This window comes from Ischnura elegans, chromosome 9, assembly GCF_921293095.1.
Source record: "Ischnura elegans chromosome 9, ioIscEleg1.1, whole genome shotgun sequence".
NCBI lineage: Eukaryota > Metazoa > Arthropoda > Insecta > Odonata > Coenagrionidae > Ischnura > Ischnura elegans.
The window spans coordinates 62,796,123-62,817,510 of NC_060254.1; the positions used below are offsets into that span (position 1 = coordinate 62,796,123).

At 41.4% G+C, this 21,388-nt stretch overlaps 1 protein-coding gene across 7 annotated transcripts in view; it reads left to right on the top strand.

The window, feature by feature from the left end:
* Positions 1-21,388, top strand: part of LOC124165865 (myocyte-specific enhancer factor 2) — a 261,927-nt gene that overhangs the window by 196,392 nt on the left and 44,147 nt on the right. Inside the window, exon 1 of one of the 7 annotated variants that reach the window (XM_046543397.1) lies at positions 17,347-17,879. The exons of the other annotated variants lie outside the window; for them this stretch is intronic. The gene's annotated coding sequence lies outside the window, so the exon portion shown is untranslated. Of the gene's footprint in view, positions 1-17,346; positions 17,880-21,388 lie in introns of those variants that run through there. 7 annotated transcript variants of the gene reach the window in all.

Here is a 21,388-nt window from a genome sequence, read left to right on the forward strand (position 1 = left end):
TAATCGAAACTGAGAATTCAGGATATGTAGAGCCGAGTGATTTTGTGAAAATTGTGGCATACTATTATTATTATTATAATTAAAATTGTTACAAGTAGGCATTTAGCCTGGTGGTAACATGTACATATGATGAAAAAAAACAATAGAAAACACTGAAAAAAACAATAGAAAAATTGAAAAAACATGTTATGCGACGTTGTAGATGAATATTGGGAAATGTTTCTCGACTCGAAATCCCCCGAGGCATTTAGTCGTTCGGTTTCCTGCGTTATTACTTTCCTTTCAGCGTCACGGAGACCGCTAAGTTGGGGAGTTATCTGCCGTGCTCGACCGTAAATCGTCCCTTATAGTCAAACTCGAGAGCGCCTGTTCATAAGTTCCGTCCATATCTTTGCCATTTTTGGCGCGTCACGCCTCCGATAACAAGTAATGGAAGTCGTTGGAACATTAATTTCCTCCCGTTGTTGCGTCTGCGTATTTTTTTTACTCGCGCGAGAGAAAGTGCGCCAGGTAAACTCGTTGTCCGCTCTGAGAATGCTACGCTAACCGTTCGTCGTAGGGATTTAGTAGACGAATAATTTTCATTTATCGTATCTGACTCACTACTGCTGATTTATTAGGGGTTTCGCCCCTGCAATTAAAAATGCCTTGCCTAACCAGCCTTATTTTTAAATAGTGCTGTCATTTTACCTTACGTGTTGCTTCGATACCAATTTTCGAGTTCCCTGTGAATATCACAGCTAAGAATGTTTTTTAGAAGTTGTTTATGTGACATTTTTCTGCTAGTTTTCTTATTATATCGTGTTGTGAACGGATGGATTGAGCTGGATAGAAAACTTGATTTTATTTACTCTGAAATAAAGACGGAAATAAGGAAATATTTTTGTTGATGACAATTTTTGCTTTTCCTTGACTAGATATCAAATGATGTTGTCGTAAGTCTGTATTCTGTGAAACTCGCTTATAAAGAATTTCAGGGTACCATCTTTCTATTTTATTACAAATGTGATTTCGTTATAATAATAAAACATTATTGTGCCCTATACATTGCAGGATTGCCGGCTAGTATTCCGTAAATCGTCTTTATTTAAGCAGCAGATCCATAGCAATTAACAATCGTCCCACAGTCCATTCATATAGTGCTCACGCCTCATGAATGGCATTTTAATACTATTTCATATAGGTATAATAAAGTATTAAGCAATGTTCTCCTAATTTCGGTATCACAAGAAATTCAAATTGAAAATAGTATGTCGATTGATCGTAAATGTTACCTCAACCATTGGTACTTAAAAATGACGGGAAATATTAGGTAAGGTATCTTTGGGCTACTTAGGAAAAAACAACGAATGCTATGCACCATGAGGTTTATGGTAGTAAATCCTCACCCGCGTTTTTTTCGCTCTGGGTGAGAGATCAGAGGAAAAAAAAAGAAAAATTATATTTTCTCGAGAGCTCTTCACTCTTGCAGTGGCCAGCCGCCCAAGTCGGCATTGCGCCTTCACGGCTGGCTCCTGCCGCTACCTCACCCCACCCTCTCATGGGATCTGCAGCTGCTTCTCCGCCCTTCTTTTAAAGCCTTGACGGAATCCGCATCTCCTCACAAGGCTCTGGCATCCAATCCTTTCGACAAGGGTCTGTGCTTGTCGGTGTTGCACACCTCGAAGTCAACCCCTTAGGTTAGTGGGCTTAGGAAAACTCGGCGTTCAGTTACAATCTTGGTAAGCCATTCGTCATCGCGCGTGCAATTCAAAGCTGCACCGTGGATATTACTCAATGGGTGCATAAAAAAATGTTCTTCGTTGTAGGACTGAACTACAAATCAAACCAGATGTTTCTTCCAAAAATGAATTCTACAGGCATGGATTTTTTGTACAAATTTTACAAAAATGGATTTAGATACCAGGGTTTTTGCTGAGTTACATGATATTTTACCTTAGCTTAGCAGCATGACCCGTGCCGGGTCCTGGGTCATGTACTTGGAAGCCTGCTCCGAGTGCAGGACCTTTTTCTTCTCTGATAGATTTATCTGGGAAACTAGGAGAAATCGGGCATCGAAGTAGATTAAATGTATATTCTGGTGTAATTCTTTATTCACTAATCTTCTTTTTACAAAAACTCATTACTGAAAAAATTTCTCGGGGGGTATCATTTTTAAATTGGCTCTTTATGATCAAAGCGGTTTTCACTATAGGGGAGTGTTGGGGATGGTTATTTTATTCAAGAGATTCCCTCATTCTTGTCAGTTGGCAACAAATGTTTTGCTATTATTTCCGGTCAATGTCTCAAGGTAGATCTGGAAGAATCTTAAGAGGGACGGAGGGAGGGAGGCAAACGAGCGAATGAGAATAATTGAAAATGTCAGGGAAAGTGACAAACCATGGCGAATTTCGTTTTCAAATTGTTATGGCATTTGTGCTCGAAGACCAGGCGACTTCGAAAGTTGCAGGGATGCTTGTATGCAGGCAGCTCCTTTGGGCCAATGGGTCTATATAGTCAACTTCTGCAGGGGACATAGCTCCCCCATTACGTTCGTCTTGGCATGGGGGAAGTGGCAGGGGGATTCCGATGGTTAAGGGGGGCGAACGTTTAGAAGCGTCGGCCTTATTATTTTTTTATTTCCCCCTCTCGCGGGGGAGGGCGTTGCCATCCCCTCGGCGGGAGGACAATGTTTGTGGGGGAGGGGGAGAAGGTGTCGGAGGGATGAGGTGCGAGGAGGTGGGGGCCGGGCACGAGCCGCTTGCTTGCATGTGTGCGTGAGGGGAAGAAGGCATGTGGCTAACGTACACGTCCGCCACAGCGCGAGACGGTGATGGCCTTGCGTTTTTCGGAAGGATCGTGGAAGTGGCTGGAGCATGTTTTTATTTTTTTCGTTTTTGAAAATGTACAGATTTGTGTCGCCCACGTGCTTTCTTTCCTTATAATCCCGAGTAAAATTAAACTTAATTGCTAGTCAGCGACCAGCTTTACATATATTTAATGCATGTTTTACACGTTTCGTTCAGAATTGTATGTATTACAGAATTATTCAATTTATATCCGACGAATCCTCCTCGAGGTGAGGTTTGATTTCTATCCTGGTGGTGACAATTTTTATCCTGTGGAATTTTTACACCGTGTGTACACCATTTTGGCGCAACACGCCGGTCGACTCCTGAATGGTATCATTCTGGGTGGTAGGCGCTTATTTTCTAAAACTAGGTTTCATACCTAAAATATATCTATAATAGGTTCCCTAGAAAATAAATGACATTTACTGATTACAGTTATCGAAAAAACGTATTAAAATATAATTTGCGCCGACATGCGGAAGGCCAGTATTTAGCTCTTTTTTTAACTAATGGGAAAAAATAAAATGTACTTCTTTTGTGGCTGTCCTTGCTTCGAGACTAGGAGTCCCAACTTCATCATCATCCCTCATGTATGCAATTAGGCCGTATTTTACAGACATAGTTGTAAAAAGTATTAATATAGGTTTTCTCCTTGTCAGTCGAGTCTCGTTCCCTTTACCTTATTATTGGATGTTACTAGCCAAGAAAACAGGAAAATATCATGAAAGTTAAAACCTGTCAGAATAGACGGAGAGATCGGCGAAAATTTTGTCTGTCTTGGGCAAATTAATAAGTGCGAGGGTCGGAGAAATTGGTCAATGACTACAGCACTCCAACTACACGAAAAGATGCCTGAAAAGATTCTGTTCATTTTTTTCTTTTATGTATATTTGTGGAGTAAAAGTAACATAATTGGTGTTTGTTCAACTTTCATTTCTTTAGGTTTTCACGTCTATCTGGACTTCTAACTGGAAAATATCAGGAATAGTGATAATTTTTTTCTAATATATGTGAGACAATTTATTTCCCTTACCTTCATAGCACCAATGTTAGTGTGCATACCCTTCTCTCTGGTTTCGGCACCTGCGATTGTCGTTGCTAAGATTTGGATGAATAGCGATAGCAAAAAGGGAGACTCGAGTCGACCCAGAAGACAAACAGAATACCGGTCGTGTTCGCTGACGGCGTGTGAAATAGTTTGCCCCGCTGGATTTGTTGCGATGTGTTTTTTTTTCGCTCGACACGTGATTTGTGTGGTGTGTTATCACTCCGTCCGTGGTCGTCCTTTATGAAGTTGATGGTGCCCTTCTCCATGGTGGCGTTTGGCGTTTCATGTTTGACGTTTTTCTCATTCGATTTCACACTCGCGCACAGCTTCTCTTTTTTTTCGCCTCTTTTCCGAAATGTAAATGCGAATGGCTTTATTATGACCTTGAACTTGGAACTCGTTTGTTGACATTTCGGAAGAAAATTGGAGGAACGCCTACCGTGGCAAATAAGCTCTAAAGTCGTGTATTTCCTTTCGGTCTTTCTTTTCAATGTCAGCCTATTTTTCGCTCACCTTTCGTTCCGTTTCCGAATTTCTGCAAGTCATTGATTTTCGCGTTCCGTGCAATCTGAGTGAAAGTTATTTTTGTATTTATGAATTTGCATTTTGACACACTTCCAAGTCAATGAGGAGTCCAAGTCGTTTAGGATTAGTCTACGACTTGGTTGCGGCTGCTACTTCCCTCTTTTCTGAAAGGCATCCCTCCTTTATGATCCGTACGAAAATGTTCTCAATGGTAGTGACAGCACCTGGTTAGTCCCCATATTTTAGGATTCTCGGGTGAAATGTTTAATATCCTTCATGTTCTGCCTGTGCCGTTATAATTTCCGATAGGCGAACTATTAACTTACGCAATTATTTAATGCAAGTGAGCTCTTTATCCATAAGGAAAAATACGACTCTATAATTGGGCTCAAATGATACGTAGTCTTTTCAAATTTTCAGTCAACTTTTCTTTCGATGTGGTACTTCTGTTTTTATTTGTTTATTGCTATTTGATGGCTGATTTCTATTTTATTTTCCTATTTAAATTCATATTCACGATGTTTTTCAGGTATTTGCCATTTGTTGAAAAGATGGTAGAAATTGTAGAAGTCTCTTATTCCAAGGTGCCGTTTGAAAATAATGTAATATTGGTAAATGTGTGCGTGCGGCGAGATCTATTCGTGATAACTAACCATACCCCCTTACTGAATTTTATTATGTATATATTTCTTATTTATTTGAGAGCCTAGGTTGTTCATTTGTATTCTTTCCTTTCACGCATATTTCGTCCAAGTAATTTCTAGACAGTATCAAATTAGCCATTTGTCATATATGTGATCATTAATTGATAAGTAAATCCTTTTATTGGTTTCAAGAATATAAACTTCTCTTACGAAAATATTTTGTTAGTAGAGTTTGGTTAAGGACTTTGGAATGCTCCCAGAAACAACTTTTCACCCTGCGTTCAGAATTCTAAAAATAGGTGTCACTTGGTCGCCATTTGCACCTCCCCTCAATAATTCTGGTGTTCCAAATCATACGTGACTACTCTCGGTATGTAGAAGCCTGTGTGTTTATTTTTTTCTTTGTATAATCGCCGTTGTAACAACGTCTTTTGGCTAGATGAAATAGTTTTAGGACATTATTAATAACCAATTTTATTTTTTAAGGTGATGTCATATGATATTAATATTGCCTTGGATTGCTCAGTTTCTTTATTACTCTTGAATTATTCGTTCCATTAGCATTGAAACTGCAAATGATGCGTGTCCTTGTCATGGAAGCGAGCGATCTAGATTTTTATCTCTCTTTTATCATTTATCCTCTGTTCTTACTTGGGTACATAGTTCTAATAGCTGCTGCACATTTAGCAGGTTTGCCTTTCATTATCCTGATATGTATAACGTTATTAATGAAACTAGGCCCGGATATGTATAGTTATTCTCATTTTCATCGATTCCGAGAAGTTACTAGTGTAAAGAGAGTATCGCAGGTTTTTTTATAATACTCCTGATTCCTATGATTATATATAGTTTTGTCTTTTACACCGGGAGGTCATTGATACGTATAGAAATGTATTACAGTTATTATCGTATACTAGGAATAAAATCTGGTTAATGTGCAGAGGCAGTAGAAGTATGTGATGTTGTTCGTTTGCTATTATTTATTTATTTTGTATAAGTCGTCATTCTGCGTCAAAGTGATAGCTGTTATTTATCCTTGGAAAAAATCCGTTGTTTTGTATACCTACCATGGTGGAAGGCAGAAGGAGAATTCTTGAGGGGAGGCCCGAGGCGTGGTGGGAATGTCGGAGCTTAATTATGTAAAATTCTACGTCTACGCAGCCGGAAGACTATTGTTCATTCCATTGAACCTAATGAGTGTGCTTTGATGGAGGAATTTGTCTCTTGTGCTAGGTATATTATATGTTATTGGCAGTATGGAAAGCCTTAAATTTAATCCGCCTCCTTGTAACCAGATTGCTGCCCCCTGCCCTGAGCAATCCGCCTCAATGAAGCCGCTGACGCTGGTAATGAGGTTTCCCAAATCCGTTTGTCCCACGCCCCCGCGACGTTTCCACGGCAGTGCGACGTCGTTGAGCCCGAGTCCTGATTCCGGGGAGGGAGACTGGGGGAGTGGAGGGGCGGAACCTTCAAGCATTTCCGTTCTCCTCTTGAAAGGGGGATCTCTCTACCTTCCTATCTTAACACAAACGCGGTTTGGAAATGAAAATATGGTTTTCCAAACCTACTAATTACTGTTTACGTAATTATCTGGTAATTTACTGTTAAGTTAAATTTAATTTTCATTTAATGTAAGCTCGTTCGCTAAAATTTAGTAATTCACTTAATTTTACTCTACGGTATGTTTTCAAGTCATACGCTTCATCTTCATGAATTACTTTCCGAACCTTCTGTATTTTTATTGGAAAATTGAGTATTACTCCGCGAAAATACCGGATACCATTCTCCTACCGTATCGTACTCCTCGATACCGTTCACTGTCGCTCTCCATGTGTCGGTTGGGGAAGCCGTGTGGCCTGACGAAATCACCAAAATTAAACAAATTAATCGGATTGAAGTTAGTATTTAATTAATGTAACTTGAAAATGTAAATTACGAAATTATTTTAAAGATTGAAACTTAAACATGATTGTTTCTATGAGTAAACGTTCGAATTAAATAGTCAAATAATTTTTCAACTATTTTATTTAACCTTAAATCCCAAGTATTCTGCGCACACTGCTACACTAAGTCACACGTGAGCCGGGGAGGCACGTCTTCAAACTTTCTTGAGTGCGGCTGGGCCTTGGGGGGTGAGGGTAATGGAGTGGGGGCAGATGTCCCCCTTGTGAGATGCGGGGGCGGGGATGAGGCTGCTCCCGCCGTTGAACCCCCTCCCTCTCCCGCAGCGTCCGAGGTCTCTCCTCCCCACATCCATCCAGTCACCCCCCGCCACACACTCCCTCCGCCCCCGCGTCCCCCCCCCCTTTCTTGTAGAGGAAAAAAGCCCGTTCCAGGCCTACTTTCCATCCGGCAGACACTACCGCTAACTTTTCAAGGCATCGTTCCGGCCGCGCGAGGCATTTCACCGCGCGGTCCGGAGCGGGGTTCGCGCGGTCGAGGGTGAAGCGATGCGTTGCGTGGGCGAATCTCCTCTCCCGCTGCTGCTTTTAAGTTACGTGAGCGGTTGATACTGTGCCTAATTATTTAATGGAACAGTGAATTTCTGAGCAGATAGACGATTTCGGAGGCGTATTGTACTTTATTGCTTTTTCCATTCGTTTTATGAAGGTCATTGATACGTACAGAAATATGTTACAGTTATTATCGTGTACGAGCAAGAAAATTGGTTAATTTTAAGAGGCAGTAGAAGTATGTGATGTTATTCGTTTGCTAATATTTATTTATTTTGTATAAGTGGTCATTCTGCGTCAAAGTGATAGCTATTATTTATCCTTAGAAAAAAATTCGTTGTTTTGTATACCATGTTCAGAAAATGGACCACTAATAAAGTCGATAATGAAGATCATTTCTCATTTTTATTTTATGAGACATTATTATGTGATGTAATAGCAAGTACGCCAATGAAAACGGTCGACTGACCTGGTAGAATTTTCTGGAAATTTCCTGCTTGGGTTGTGATTTTATTAATTGCTGTTTTTGACTTCTACACATCATTTAATAGTCATTTATATTCTTCCTAGAGGGCTGCATATCATATTTGAAAATGGCAATACTGTCCAAAAAAATGTTATTGCAATCACCCAGTACACATTTGTGATATGATTAATATTCGGCGAGATTGGCAGACGACAGCGTAAGTTTTGATTGCAATTCTTATAAGCACCGTGAGGGATTTTTACCGCAGGGAATATTAAATGAAGGCATTAAAGGAAAGATGTGGACTCAGCTTTGCGATAACTGTATTTTGTATATATTAGTATTAGTTCTGATTTTTCCACGATATTTGTCACATTGCAACTTAATGGTACTCTCTAATTCCATGCTCTGTGAATTGCCTTAGGTGAAACTACCTGCTCCATGAACTCTGACTCTATGTCCCCCTATTTTTTAATTAATTTATTTGCCTTTCCATAATATTTATTCTATCCATTCATCCATCCATTTCCATCTTTAAATCTCCTTTGTCGTGTTTACTTCATCTTTAACTCGATGGTGTCCTCTGGTGACAAACGTCGTGTGCTTTTGTGGATCTCTCCATTTCCCGGGTTTTCGCCGCGTTTTGTTGTCGGGGGTGACGACAGTTACGCCAGGATTCCATCGGGCGTCTTAAAATGGCGCATTGGAGTGGTTGGAATCCTGACGAAATTGTCTTCACATCTGACAACACAACGTGGCGAAAACCCGGGAAATGGAGAGATGCACCAATATTGAACGCCACGGAAGACTACGAGACAACGTCGTGTGCTTTTTTTTGGAAGTGAAAACTTATTATGTCGCGTTGAGCACTTTTGTAGATGGGTAAAAGACATTGGACTCGCGTCACCGTCACCGCTACTACATATATGTGTAATTATGTATATTCTGCATATACACAGTATACTCGCTATATACACAGTACTTGTGGAGGGGTACAAATCTCGCATTATTATCTCGCAAAATTAGACTCGCATCACCGTCACCAGTCCATACTTGTGCAGGAGAGCGTACTCGACACAATACAAGGTTAGTACAATATGACTCAATTTCTTTTAATACGTTCGATTTGAGTAGCTTATTCGAATGTTTTGCCATAAAATTAATTTATAAATGTGTAGTGTTTACAATTATATACAGTAGAAATATAAACATTAGAAATTATTCCTTGCATTCAAAAATGCTCACGTTATTTCAAGTTTTCACTTCTGTCGGCACTCCCGGAGTGCAGCTTTTTTTTTCTGACTCCCTTGCCGCAGTGTTTGGAGTCACACAGTGTCCTTTCTTTGTTCCTCATTCCCTTTCCCTCCCCTCCCGGCTTCTTCCTTCGACTCCATCCGCCCACTCGATCGTATCCGCTACCCTGCCCAGAGATAAAAGGCCCGAGTGGCCAAACTATCGCCGGGAAATAAAAGGACTCACCCCCCAATTCTTTTTTCTCTTTGACTCCCGGGGTCCATTAAGATGCATGCTTTACCGCTGAAATCATTATCTCTCACTGTCGTCCTTGCCTCCTTAAATTGAGCCGGCACGGGTTCCGGAGAAGATACTGATGAGCCATTGGCCGAAAATCGTGCGTCAAGTTACCTCCGAGAAGGAAAAATAGAATTTAAAATTGTGCCTTCGGTGGTAAATTGAGCGCCGTTCTGGACTTGCATCAGCGTATATAGGTTTCATTTTTTTCTACCATTTTCCTTTACGGAATACCTATCATAGCCAATTGCGTTTTAATATTTTGAAGATTGTGCTCCTTAATGGCTGTCTAAAGCGTCCATTATGTCGCGTTGGTCGCAAATTCGTTTCAGAGACTCGTGAAACTAGCTTTCAATGCTAAAGGAAAATAGTCCTTTTCATAGCATACGCATTGTTAAAATATTTAATTCAAATAATTATTTTGAGGTTTTTTTTAAGGTTTCCCGTTTCATTTATTTCTGGAATATATAGTTTTACGCATGTTTTTTTCTAATGTAAAAATATTTAAATTCACAATTTAGTATTTTCCCTTGTGTAAAATATAATTATCATTTGTTTTGTGTAAATATTTTGCATTTTAATACGTCAGAGAAATTATTTTCTAACTTAGTGGCGCTAGTATCAATGGTATTCCTGCTGTCTCGTAATATTCCGTGTCATTTTTTATGCTTTGGATGAGTAAATCCTTATTTTGCAGCTCAATATTCTTTCAATCGAGTTATATTTAATATTGATGTGCTTTATATTGCATATATGCCTGAAATACTTCTCCAATTTCGGGTATCGGTGGCGGCTGGGTAAGTCCTCGCCTGCTAAACCGAAGATCGCAGGTTCGAGTGTCTTCTGGGTATCCAGGGCAAGAGTGGTTTTCAATATTTTATCCATTTTATTCAAATACAATTAATTGAGGAAACCTGTCAGCATTAGATGAATTAGTATTATTTATATTTTGATTATTTTTAATGGTATTTTTGCTAGTTTCTCAATCACTTCGGTGAGACCTGTTGCTGTAATTTATATTATTAAAAGAGTTGCATTATTAATATTGTAACTGACATTTGCGTAACTTCGTGGAACGGAGTAATAATCATGATGGAACAAAAGCATACACTGTTTGTCTCGATAATGACGCTGTAGCCGTTGACAAAATTCGACAGAATTAAAAAAAATTGTGGAACAGTACTTTATGTTTGTATTTGTACTACCTTGAAGATAACATTATTAGAATTGAAAATATATATGATTGTTATGGTCTCTATGTTGCGCTTGTATATGATTGGACCACTTCGTCGCTTCAGCCGATGCGTACCTTTTCAGAGGTTGGTCGAAGGTCCTTTCTATAGCGTGTAAGTGATTTCATCGCCTGCTGGCTTTCGTCGGTAGAGTCCACTCTGCCATATGGCGTCAATCGTTGGAAAACATTTGAGTGCGCAGTTAGTGCTGAAAAAAGTTGCGTACATCCGTCAGTGTTTTTCGTATATCCCACCTTTAAAAAAAAAGTCATTTTTTTGAGTTGGTCAGAAGTGCACAACTTGGTAACAATTGCAAAGTGGAGCCTCTGTATGGGTGTAAAGATATTGCCTGACAACGAACGACCTTTTATGGGAACGGTTAAACGTCGCATGACCGAGCATGCAAATGAGATGAATACATGTGGGCGATACCGTAAGGCATTTTTTACGGTGAGAGAGGAAATTAAAACCCCTGCCACTGTAGAGAGTGCTGGTGTAAATTCCGTTTTAACTGACGAGAGGTAGATAACTCAAATTGGCGAGTGTGTGAGATTACCGAAATGCAACTTATGTCCTTGACAAGTAATTTTGTCGTCATAAATAAGCATACTGTGGGATGGCATAATTGATCAATCTACCCTGCTCTACGTGACACCTTTCTACCTCGTTGAATGTTTTTAAGTGACGTGATTGCGAGTGAAATCTTCTCTTGTTACTCACTTCTTTAAACCCCAGTTTGCAGTTTTTTTTTGCTTCTATTTGCTTATTATTTTTTCGCTGTTATGCAGTTTATTTTTGTTTTGGTTTAATGTCATTTCGTGGAAACATGAAGCACAGATATCTTGTGAGGATTCAGTTGTGGATGATAAGTTTCTAAGAAAACTTTTATGATGGGAGTAGTTTCTTTCTTTTTGATAGGACTTATAAGAAATTAACCGAGGTAGCTTACCTTTTCTTTCCGTGTTCAAATCGGGGAAGTTTACTTCACATTTCTAAGCAATATGACCTTTCTTTATTAAAATTCTATTCATGATGGTTATCCCTGGCTCTCCATCAAATACGTAGAGGTCATTTATTAAACTTAATCGCAAAAAAACGTTATGCCCATGCACTGAAAGAATTTTAGCCCGCCTTTGTAAATTTCGTGGATTTGAGGCCTAAATTTGGTGGTTGCCGTGATTTAATTCCATTTTCAGGGACATGACTTTTTTATATCACGATTCCGACTGTGCAAACACTTGCATGCCGAGTGAATAATTTGTATTTATGTGTGCAGATATAGAAGAACAAGTACGAATGAGAAAAATTCAGTGTTACAATTTTTCTTCGCCAAAACCGGAGTTGGGATCCAAATTTTCGACTTTTTTCTCGAGTGTCTTAACTAGCTAAGGCACGCTGATAGTAAATAATGGTTTTGAGGTGCTTTATAATTTCTCGTACACCATTTTTTTCGTTATTACGACGCTGCTGTATTAATGCCGTTTGTATAATCCTCTTCTACGCCTCGAAATTCCCGCGTAGCCCCTCCGTGAATTTCTTTTGCATTGAAAAGGCTTTAAAATTAGTCTTTAGTTCTCATTTTCACTTATCATTTTGTCGAAAAAGTTGTCAGGTCTATGTATGCATTCCGCGCACGTGGAATACGGGAAACCAACCCGATAGTATCCTCGGATGCCAATACTTAATCGTCTATTTTTTTATTGCTAATCGCAGTGGTCATGGTGAATCATTCCGTCATGGATCTTTGTGGTATCGAGTAGCCCCTTTTGTTTTCCACGTCCTCAGATGACGTCACGGGGGAGAGGGTTGAAAAGTGGGTGCAGGTAAGCCCCCCCTCGTCCTTCCTTTGGCCGACCTCGCCGCGGATGTGTCGGCCTTCGTGACCGACTATACCCGCTCGAAGGGGGAAGGGCAGGGGTACTTTTCGTTCCTTCGGCCCATCGACTCGAACCCTCCCCGCACTCCCCCCCAGACCTTTTAGTTCTCCCACGCGAGGTAGCGGGGGGCAGATATCGGAGGCGGAGCGGTAGGAGGGGGACAAGCCTCGATCGCGGCCTACTCCACCCCACACCATGGTTCCTCCTGGCACTCACCCACTATCTCCACATTCGCCCTGCCGAATTTCACATGCACCGACGACGGTTCGTCATTCCTCCACTTCGTTTGACCTCAGTTTTCCACCCCGCGAGGCCTCAAAACCACCCCCTTTTCGCCTCCTTTCTCCTTATCATCATTCTCCCCGTTTCTTTTTTTTGTTCTTTCCTCTTCTCCGCTTCAGCTCCGTCACTCCTCCCTGCCGACTGCGCCATCTCCGAGCTGGACGTCCAGAAAAGAAATCGTTCCTCTTTTTTTTATTTCATTCTGTCCAATGCCTTCGTCAAACGGCGTGGGAAAAAGTGGTGGGGAGATAGATTGGGGTGAAGGGTAGGTCTTCAGTAAAGTTCACTCATGCCTTTGTGTCACTTTTGTTTACCTTACGGATTTTTAACCCTTGTTACGTAGGGGTTCCTCCTCTGATAATGATAGTTTCTTTTTTATTCTCGCTCCTTTTAAATTGAAATCCGTGGTGAAAATTTTGGTCCCTGCTGGTTTTGCAGTTGCCATTCGAATACGCATTACATTAATCGTCGAGATGTTTTTTCTCAATAATTAATTTTGTTAAACTTAATGATGTCATTTTGGCATTTCCGGGGTACATAAATTAGGCTTTTGTCGACGTTTACGTCTTCAGTGAAATTTGAAAATTTACCTCTACCCCTGCAGATGTAAAATTTGAGATTCAAGGAAATGTTGTTTATGGTCTAGCTAAACCCCATCATTAGATGTTTGAAAGTTAATCGCAGGATTGATAAATGAGTTTTATTTCGTGTAAATTAAGTATCACTTCTTTGAAAAATTGACATTTTTATCATAATTCTTAATACTAGTTTTCGGTTTAAAAACAAAATATGCGATCGATTATTTCACTAACAAACACTGAGGACGTTTTCTATCTCAGTTTTCAATTCGTGTGTTGGTTATGAAACAATCACCAGGTATTTTTGTGAAATCATCTCAAATTGTCAAATGTTCTTTTTCGAATCACGGCTTTCCTTTTTATGTCATCGTACAGTTGTACTGGAGGTCTTTTATATTCGTATCGTTTATTAATTGGTTAGAGGTGTATCTTATATCGCTTTTATTTCATTTTGTACAGTGGTCAACCGTGAAATTTGATAATTAGGCCTCTTTTGCACGATGCCTAAGGTATCACTTTCGACTTTCTCTTAGCGTAGGTCATATTCTGGTTGGTACTGCAATGTTAATAAATTAGATAGTCTTTATTATTTGAATTGCTATTAATCTATGTGTATTTTGTGGTTAAGCGGTGGTAGTATTTGATTTATGAAATATCTAAATCCTAACCGCCTCCGAATACTGCAATGTTTTCTCCTTTTGACTTTTTTTTCAATATCATTCTGAATGTGCGGTCATTATTATCTCTCACACTTCCTGTGGCAAAGACGTGGTGGTAACGGTGGAGGTTCTGTGCGATCTAATTTTCTGCGGTCAAGTAGTCTATCTTGGCTTCGGATGCTTGTATCGAAAACTTTTAGTGTGCCTTTGATATTTAAGGTTTACTGAGGGAAAACGCAGTATCCTTAAACGCCTCAGCTCCGACGAAATTAAGGTATGGAGGACCGAATTTTTTGTCATTGTCTTCATTTTTTCGCTACCATGTACGGGTCATTGTTTTCGTTGAAGGTTCTGATAGAATGTAGCGATACATTAAGTATTTTTCTTATAATTGAGTGGTAAATTCCTAAATTTGTATAGTTGGAGAGGCTGAAAATACTTTTGGTTGGAGAGGCTGATTGACTGTTCAACTACCTCAGTGCTACTTCGTAGACGAAAGGGTAAAGAATATTGGCCATGTCCTGACTGCCATGGGATTAAAAGGCACAGAATCTTATTTTGACTGGACAAAGCCATTTATATTTTCTGTTAACTTTAAACTAATTGAAAGGTCAATTTTTGGCACGTTGGAAACGGTATTAACGTTTTGATGATTAGAAAAAGGTATATCATGCACATACCAATAATCAAATAAATTTCATCCTTTGATTGAAAAAAAATCTATTTTTATGTATTTGATTGTCTTTTTTTTATTTCTCGTAGTAGTATTAAAGTTGGGGCTTCGATGACTTGGATTAATGTGTAGTTTTTGCGCAATCGCCGTGAGCGATCTAGAATCCATTTTCTCTAAGATATGACCTAGTCCGAATTCAATCGCGAGCTATTTGTAGAAAATGTGCGTGTGTTGGCAGTCAAAGATTTCATGGTCGGGTGCAAAATTCTGCGCTCACTAGACCTTCAACTTCCTTTCCCCGTTATTCCAAGTAGAATATTAATTTCATTTACTCTCCCCCTTAGCTCGGATTTCGATTCGGAGTGTCATTTCGTTTAACAAGTGTATTGCCCCGCTGAAGTATTGACGTCTTTCGGTTGCGTGATTTGTGCCCTTCTGAATACCGAACCGCGACTCCGATCACCTTCCCTCTTCAAGTGGCTCTCTCCCGTGGGGAATGAAGGCAGCACCCGGCTTCCTTTCACCGCTCTCCGTCCTTTGTTCCAAACGCAGTATTCCGCGCCATTTCATGTTCTCCATAAACATCCATGGGCGCCAAGTTCATCTCTAAAGGGTTTCCTTTTCTACTTAATGCATTTTTTGTCAAGTTTCTCGGTTCCTATCTTGTGGGTGATCCAGGAGGAATAGAGGCGAAGCCAATCTAATAGAAAAAGCCTTTCTCTTGACTAATAATTTTTCTCTTTGAAAGGGAGCGATATTTATACGCGATGTGACGATTTCCCTCATAGTTAGTGCACCCCTAATTAGAGAACTAATTTTTTTTAAACTTATTCAAGGAAATACCCGCGGGATGCCATCGGTGTATCTTTATAGAGTCACTTGCTAATTCAAGTAAAGTGAGACAAGTGCACGGAGGAAAAATCTTATGCAATAATTAGGATTCGATTCCGGTTTCGAGTAACTCCCTCCTCCCAAACCTCTCCCAAATTCACGACAGGTACTTTATCACACATCTTACCTTTGCGTCTTCTTCCCCCTTGCGAAATTTTGTTGACACTCGATTAAGCAAGAATCCCCGAAGTTGGGTTATGCCATGATTGAAATACTAATAATTAACAAAAATACCAAGGTTCCCCAAAAGACGTTAAGCTATTCATTCGAACTACCAACATCATTTAGCTCCTTACTTCTGTATCTTATGCGTACTATCCGTGGTTGTTCCTTCTCTAAAATTTAAGTCCAAATTCTGCTGTCACTGCTTTCCTGTCTTTCACTGTCTAAGTAAACTAACCACTATATTTAGAAGTGTTGTTTCGTAGACGGTAAGAACGCGGATCTCTCTTTATTTCGTGCTTTTAATTTTGAGGTGAATTCGTTGTAATGAGGTCCAGATTACCTGAGAATTACCTCACCAAGTCCGTAGACGTGTTAGCGTACGTATTACCTTACCGTTAGGGTTCCAGTGATTGCCGGTATGTACAAATTGATAAAATTAGCCCGCAACGTGGGAAGTCCTAATACATAGGTATCCGTTGACAGATTAACTCCTTTAAAGTAGAGATGTCTAAATTTTTTCAATCATAGCCCGAAATTCAGGAGGAAAAGTGGGTCTGTTCCCTCGGTGGGGTGTAATCGGATGAGTTAACGAGCGTGATCGCTAAATGACTAGCCCTGGGTAGATGTAGTTTTTTCCCCCCACACCCCTCCCGCGGGTAAATTTTGCCTCGGACTTTCCGCTGTCATGATTTCGTTCCGCCCGTGGTTATACACGTGCCGCATTAGGCGATGGGTGACATGTTCTGAAACCCCCCCCCTGCCTCTCTCCCGGGATGAAACAAGGTGTGGGTGGGTCGGTGTGTAGCTCGGCTTCCCAGCGTAGGCGTTGCAGTACGTAACGTGCCGAAAGCGATGTTTCACCAACTGAACCGCGTAAAATGGAATCACAACACCGCGCTCTACGGGAACTCTCTCTCTCTCTTCCCCCCCCCCCCCCCACCAACATGATCCTCCACTCCTCCGTGCCCACATTGGAGGCTTTTTCCCTGTACCCTCCATGCAGCCTTGCCGCTCTTCCATCCCGCAGGACACTCGAACACCCCTTTACTTTCTTTTCCGCCCTCCTCTCCGCGCGCGCCCACATGTACATATACCAGGACGTCATCCCACACGCGCCTCACATCCCCACCCCACTCTCCCTTCCCACAATCCTCTCTCCCCTCGACGGGTGTTCGCCAGCTGACTCGGCGCTGGCGGCCATCTTCCCTCCTCCTCCTCACAAACCTCATTCCCCCCTAACCGCTCCTCTCACTCTTCCTCGCTTACTCTCCTCACTTCCCCACCTCTCTCTGCCTTGCCTGCCCTTGCCATTATGTAAGGAGACGGCTCGGCATTGGTTGCCGGCGCGGGTGACGTCACGGCCGCGTATCGACCAATCGATGAGAGGCAGTTTGGAGGAGAGTTTTGAAGAGAGTGGGATCGGACTGTATGCACACATCCACAAAGCCCCACACGTACAAACACATACACGTCCACACACTCTCTACCATCATCATCATCATCATCTGGGGGTTTTTCTCTCTCTCCGCCTCCCAGCTCGCCGTTCGCAGAGTTCCCTCTTCACAGAGATTCCAGTCGCCGCGAAGGTGAGGGGAGGAGGACCTCACATTTCGACTCCGTGGTCTTCTTCTCCGTAGTAGCCCTTTTGGGGGTGGTGCGCGAGTCGTGTGTCCGCCGAGTGGAAAGACACAAAAAGAGTGCCGGATCTGCTTGGAATCGTGCCCTCCTCTGATAGTCACTACCTCCCACCAGCGCGCATCCCGCGCCGACGTCAGGGAATCAAAACTTTTCGGCCGCGGCGTGGTTGGTGTTCCCTCCCGGAGGATTTTTGTCTCTCTTTCGTCCCGTCAAATTGGCGCGCGTATTCCCCGTCGACTCGGGGAGGAATGTTGTCGTCCGCCCGGACTTTGGTTGTGAGGTGCCGTCAGACTGGTCGTGTTAGTGTTTGTGTGGTCGGGGATGTCAGCGTGTTTGTTGTGACCGCAGTGTGTTGTCGTCTTCCGTCCTAAGCCAGGGCCCTCAAAGGTAAGCCCTGCCGCAGCGATGGTTTTTGATCTTGTCGTTTGTTGACGTTGTTGTCTGTATCCTCCGATGTTGTGTCTCTCCCCTGTGTGTTTTGTGTTTGTGTGGTCATGCCTGTTATGTTGTGCTCTTGTCTGCCTGAATGAAGTTGGTATGCCACGAATCTTCTTGGGAACGGTTGTACCAAATTACGTGAACACGTCTGAAGACAAGAAAATCCATATTCCAATAACTGTTGGAAGAGATAAAAATTGAAGCTAGTTATATTTTAATTTGTTCGTTTATTCCTTTAAAATTTCCCGTCGGAAAAAGTGTGCTTAATGAGGTATGTCAATTTTCCTGCGTGGTGGGATGTTCCGTTCATCTTGAATTATGGCATCGCGTTCTTGCCGTATTAATCGTCTAAGAGTTTCATCTTCAGCTTCAAGTGTCTCTCGCTTGTCCTTTGCTTCCCTCGTGGTGGAAAAAAGGAAGATTAAGTAGTAGGTCAGCTGTGTCTGAGAGCTTTTTTTTCCCGCGCCGACCAGACAGCCGTGCGGTTAGCGTCCCAGCGGCAGGGAGGAGAGGAGACAGCCGGGCCGAGGTCCCAGCCGCCCTCGCCGTCACCTCCGGTGCGTTCGTCGGGCCTTCATCCCGCGATTATTTCCGCGAAAGTCCGCGGGAATCGCGGGCTTCGTCGGCGGTTCGCCATCGTCACTCGTTTGTCTGCCTTTCACTACCCACGCAGTCTCCGCCCCTCCTACTGGATATCGACTCCAGTGTGTTCTTCCTACGGCTTCCTGTAGAACGGCGACCCGAGCACAAGGCTCAAATATTTCCTGGTTGTCCCTGAGAGTCGTTCGCTAAAATCTGGAAATCTCTTTTTTCTCGCCCCAGAATTAGGTAAGGGGTCGTAATAAATCCTCTAGGTGATACTATTCCTCCAATTCTATGGAGGAATATGTTCGTTTTCTTTTTGCGGAGGTCTTGTTCCGCCTACTGCAGTGTCAGGTCATGCCTTACCCGAGTTCTGAAAAATAGTTATTATACCACCTGCAATTGATAAATGTATTTTTTATTAGCGGAAATGTTGTGGCATTTCTCCATAGTGTGTAATTCACTGTGGATGTTTTATAGCTTGATGAGACGATGTATGATGCTGAATCCTGTACCTATCCTGTACACTAAAATATTTATAAAGTTATCGTGTGAGGCTCTCAGCTTCTTACGTGTTGTCCATCCTGATAAGATTGAGGTAAAAAGGTAAATAAATTCATCGGCGACTCCCTTCCTTCCCAGTTTTTTTTTTTTTTTGCTATTTTGGAAAATTGGAAAATCATCAGGAAGAAGTTCATGGCATCTGTTCGCCAAGTATTGTTTATATTCCCGTCGAACGTTTTCGTTGAGAAATCTGCTATTATCTGTCTCATCTTTATCTTATTTTAACCCCGATGGTAATGTAATAGCGGATTACATTATTGAAATATCTTGGCGCGGACATATCATGTGAGATTGATGAATATGTCAGTTCTGGTTTCACTTGTGTTTGATCGTCGCGCGTGTTTCAGTTCCTACCTCACAAGCGCATTAAATTTTAAATTGGCAAATTCATTACGATAATTGTTCTAAATTGCTTGTTTATGCGTGTTACATTTGGCCCAAGTGTTCTTCTTTGGGGCGAGCAAAAACACTTTGCCCAGGAAAGTCGCATGTGCGATTCATTGTTCGAGCATCGTTAACGTGTTTGAAATTGATTTTATGTCAGCAAATAATGACCATTTACAATTAGCAATATTTAATGATAGCTTTTGTATGCTCTTTAGGCGGTCAGAGTATTATCGTATGTCTCCTTTTCCTTTCGCTCGCAAAATGAATAATACTTATTCGAAACCATGGTGATAATGGGAAAATGCTATTTCGACAATTATGATGCTACCGTGGTTTCATCATTCAATTAGTGTACTTGCGCATTGATGTTGTCATTCAGCCCCTCCTCCCATTGTAAGCCAGTCCTTTTGTGTGGATGTACCGCGACGGGCGAAGTTTGTTTTGAGCCAAGGTAAGCGCGTGCGCACTGCGAGTTGTTTAGTTTCTCCCGTGAAAGCTTGTAACTTTTCATAGCTATATGGTTCCGGTCCTTAGCTTCACAATTGGTGTACTGTCCCGCACAGATGTTCATATTAAACGCTTGATTCTGGTTTCGTTTATGAATTCAAGCCAGAAGCGAAAACAGTGAAGGGGTTTGCGTCGTTTGAAGTTTGAAATTCAGTTGTATTCTCGTGGCAGGGAATCATTTTCATTGTCTACCTGTATGTAAGCTTTTTAAGATTTTATTTCAGTGATTAAACTTGACTTAATCTGCTTCTTATGGGATTTTTGGGTCTCTTGTGATATTACTGCGGGTGCTGCTTCAGAAAATTGGCTCTATTTTTCGATGTATTCTAAGGTATATGTAGCCAATTATTCAAAAGCAATGAAATAGCTTCAGACAAGGTGTTTTAATGTAAATTTTATCATATTGAATGTCTAAGGAAAAGATGTACAGGTATATTACGAATGAGCGCTTTTTTAATGCTTCATAGGCTATTCTCAAAGGCTATTGATTATAACTTTCACAACCCTGCGTCATGATTTCCCTTATGCGAGCAATTTCCATTGGCGCGTTTGTTTCTCGAGTCCAAAAAGGAAAGACCCCTTTCAAGTGTCTCTCTATATCCTTTCTCCGCGCGCACAAACCCTAGCTGTATCAATAAGCACAAAGTCTGAATTAATTGAGCCGCTCGCCCGAGTTTGTGGAATCCGAGACTCCGTTTGGTAACAGTAGCCTTTTTGGAAGTTAACGAGTTTATCCTATCCCCCTCTCCCGTCCCCACACTCCATAAACCCCTTCCCAGCCAACGTGATCTCCCAATCGTTTCGCGGGGAGCGAATTTCAAGAAACGCCTCCGGTTGCGGAACCGATCCTGTGCGCGTGAGATAGAGAGAGGTTCTTGTTTTCGGAGAAAATCATCCCAGGAAAATTACACCTTTCCCCAGGGCCTTCGTTTCTGACTCCTGACCTCACTCGATATCCCCTTCCCCTCCTCCTTCTCTTGCGTCTCATTTATTCTCACGTCAAACATTGACCCAGGGCCGACGTACGAGACGGACGTGAAGGTCGGTCGTGAAACATTATCCCATATAACAAATCTGATTATAATAAGCCAGGGAAAAATTTTAGTAGGATTGAGACACACAAAATCATCAGCAAAAATAAAGGCGGAGAAAGCGACGAATGGTACGATTATACACGTACTGTACGTATAAAAATATAACATTTTTTAAGAATTTAATAACAATCCAATAATCTGCAAAGGAAAAAAGAAAACGTATGAAAGCAATATTTAAGAATTTACTCTTCTAATTATTCTTCGACTGACAGCTGCAAAAAGAGGGTCTCCGCTCTATTTATGAAAATTGCGTTCGAAATCAGCATTTAGATACATCAACTTGTATGTATGGCGGTACCTTTAAAAGCATCGAAAAGTGTTTAT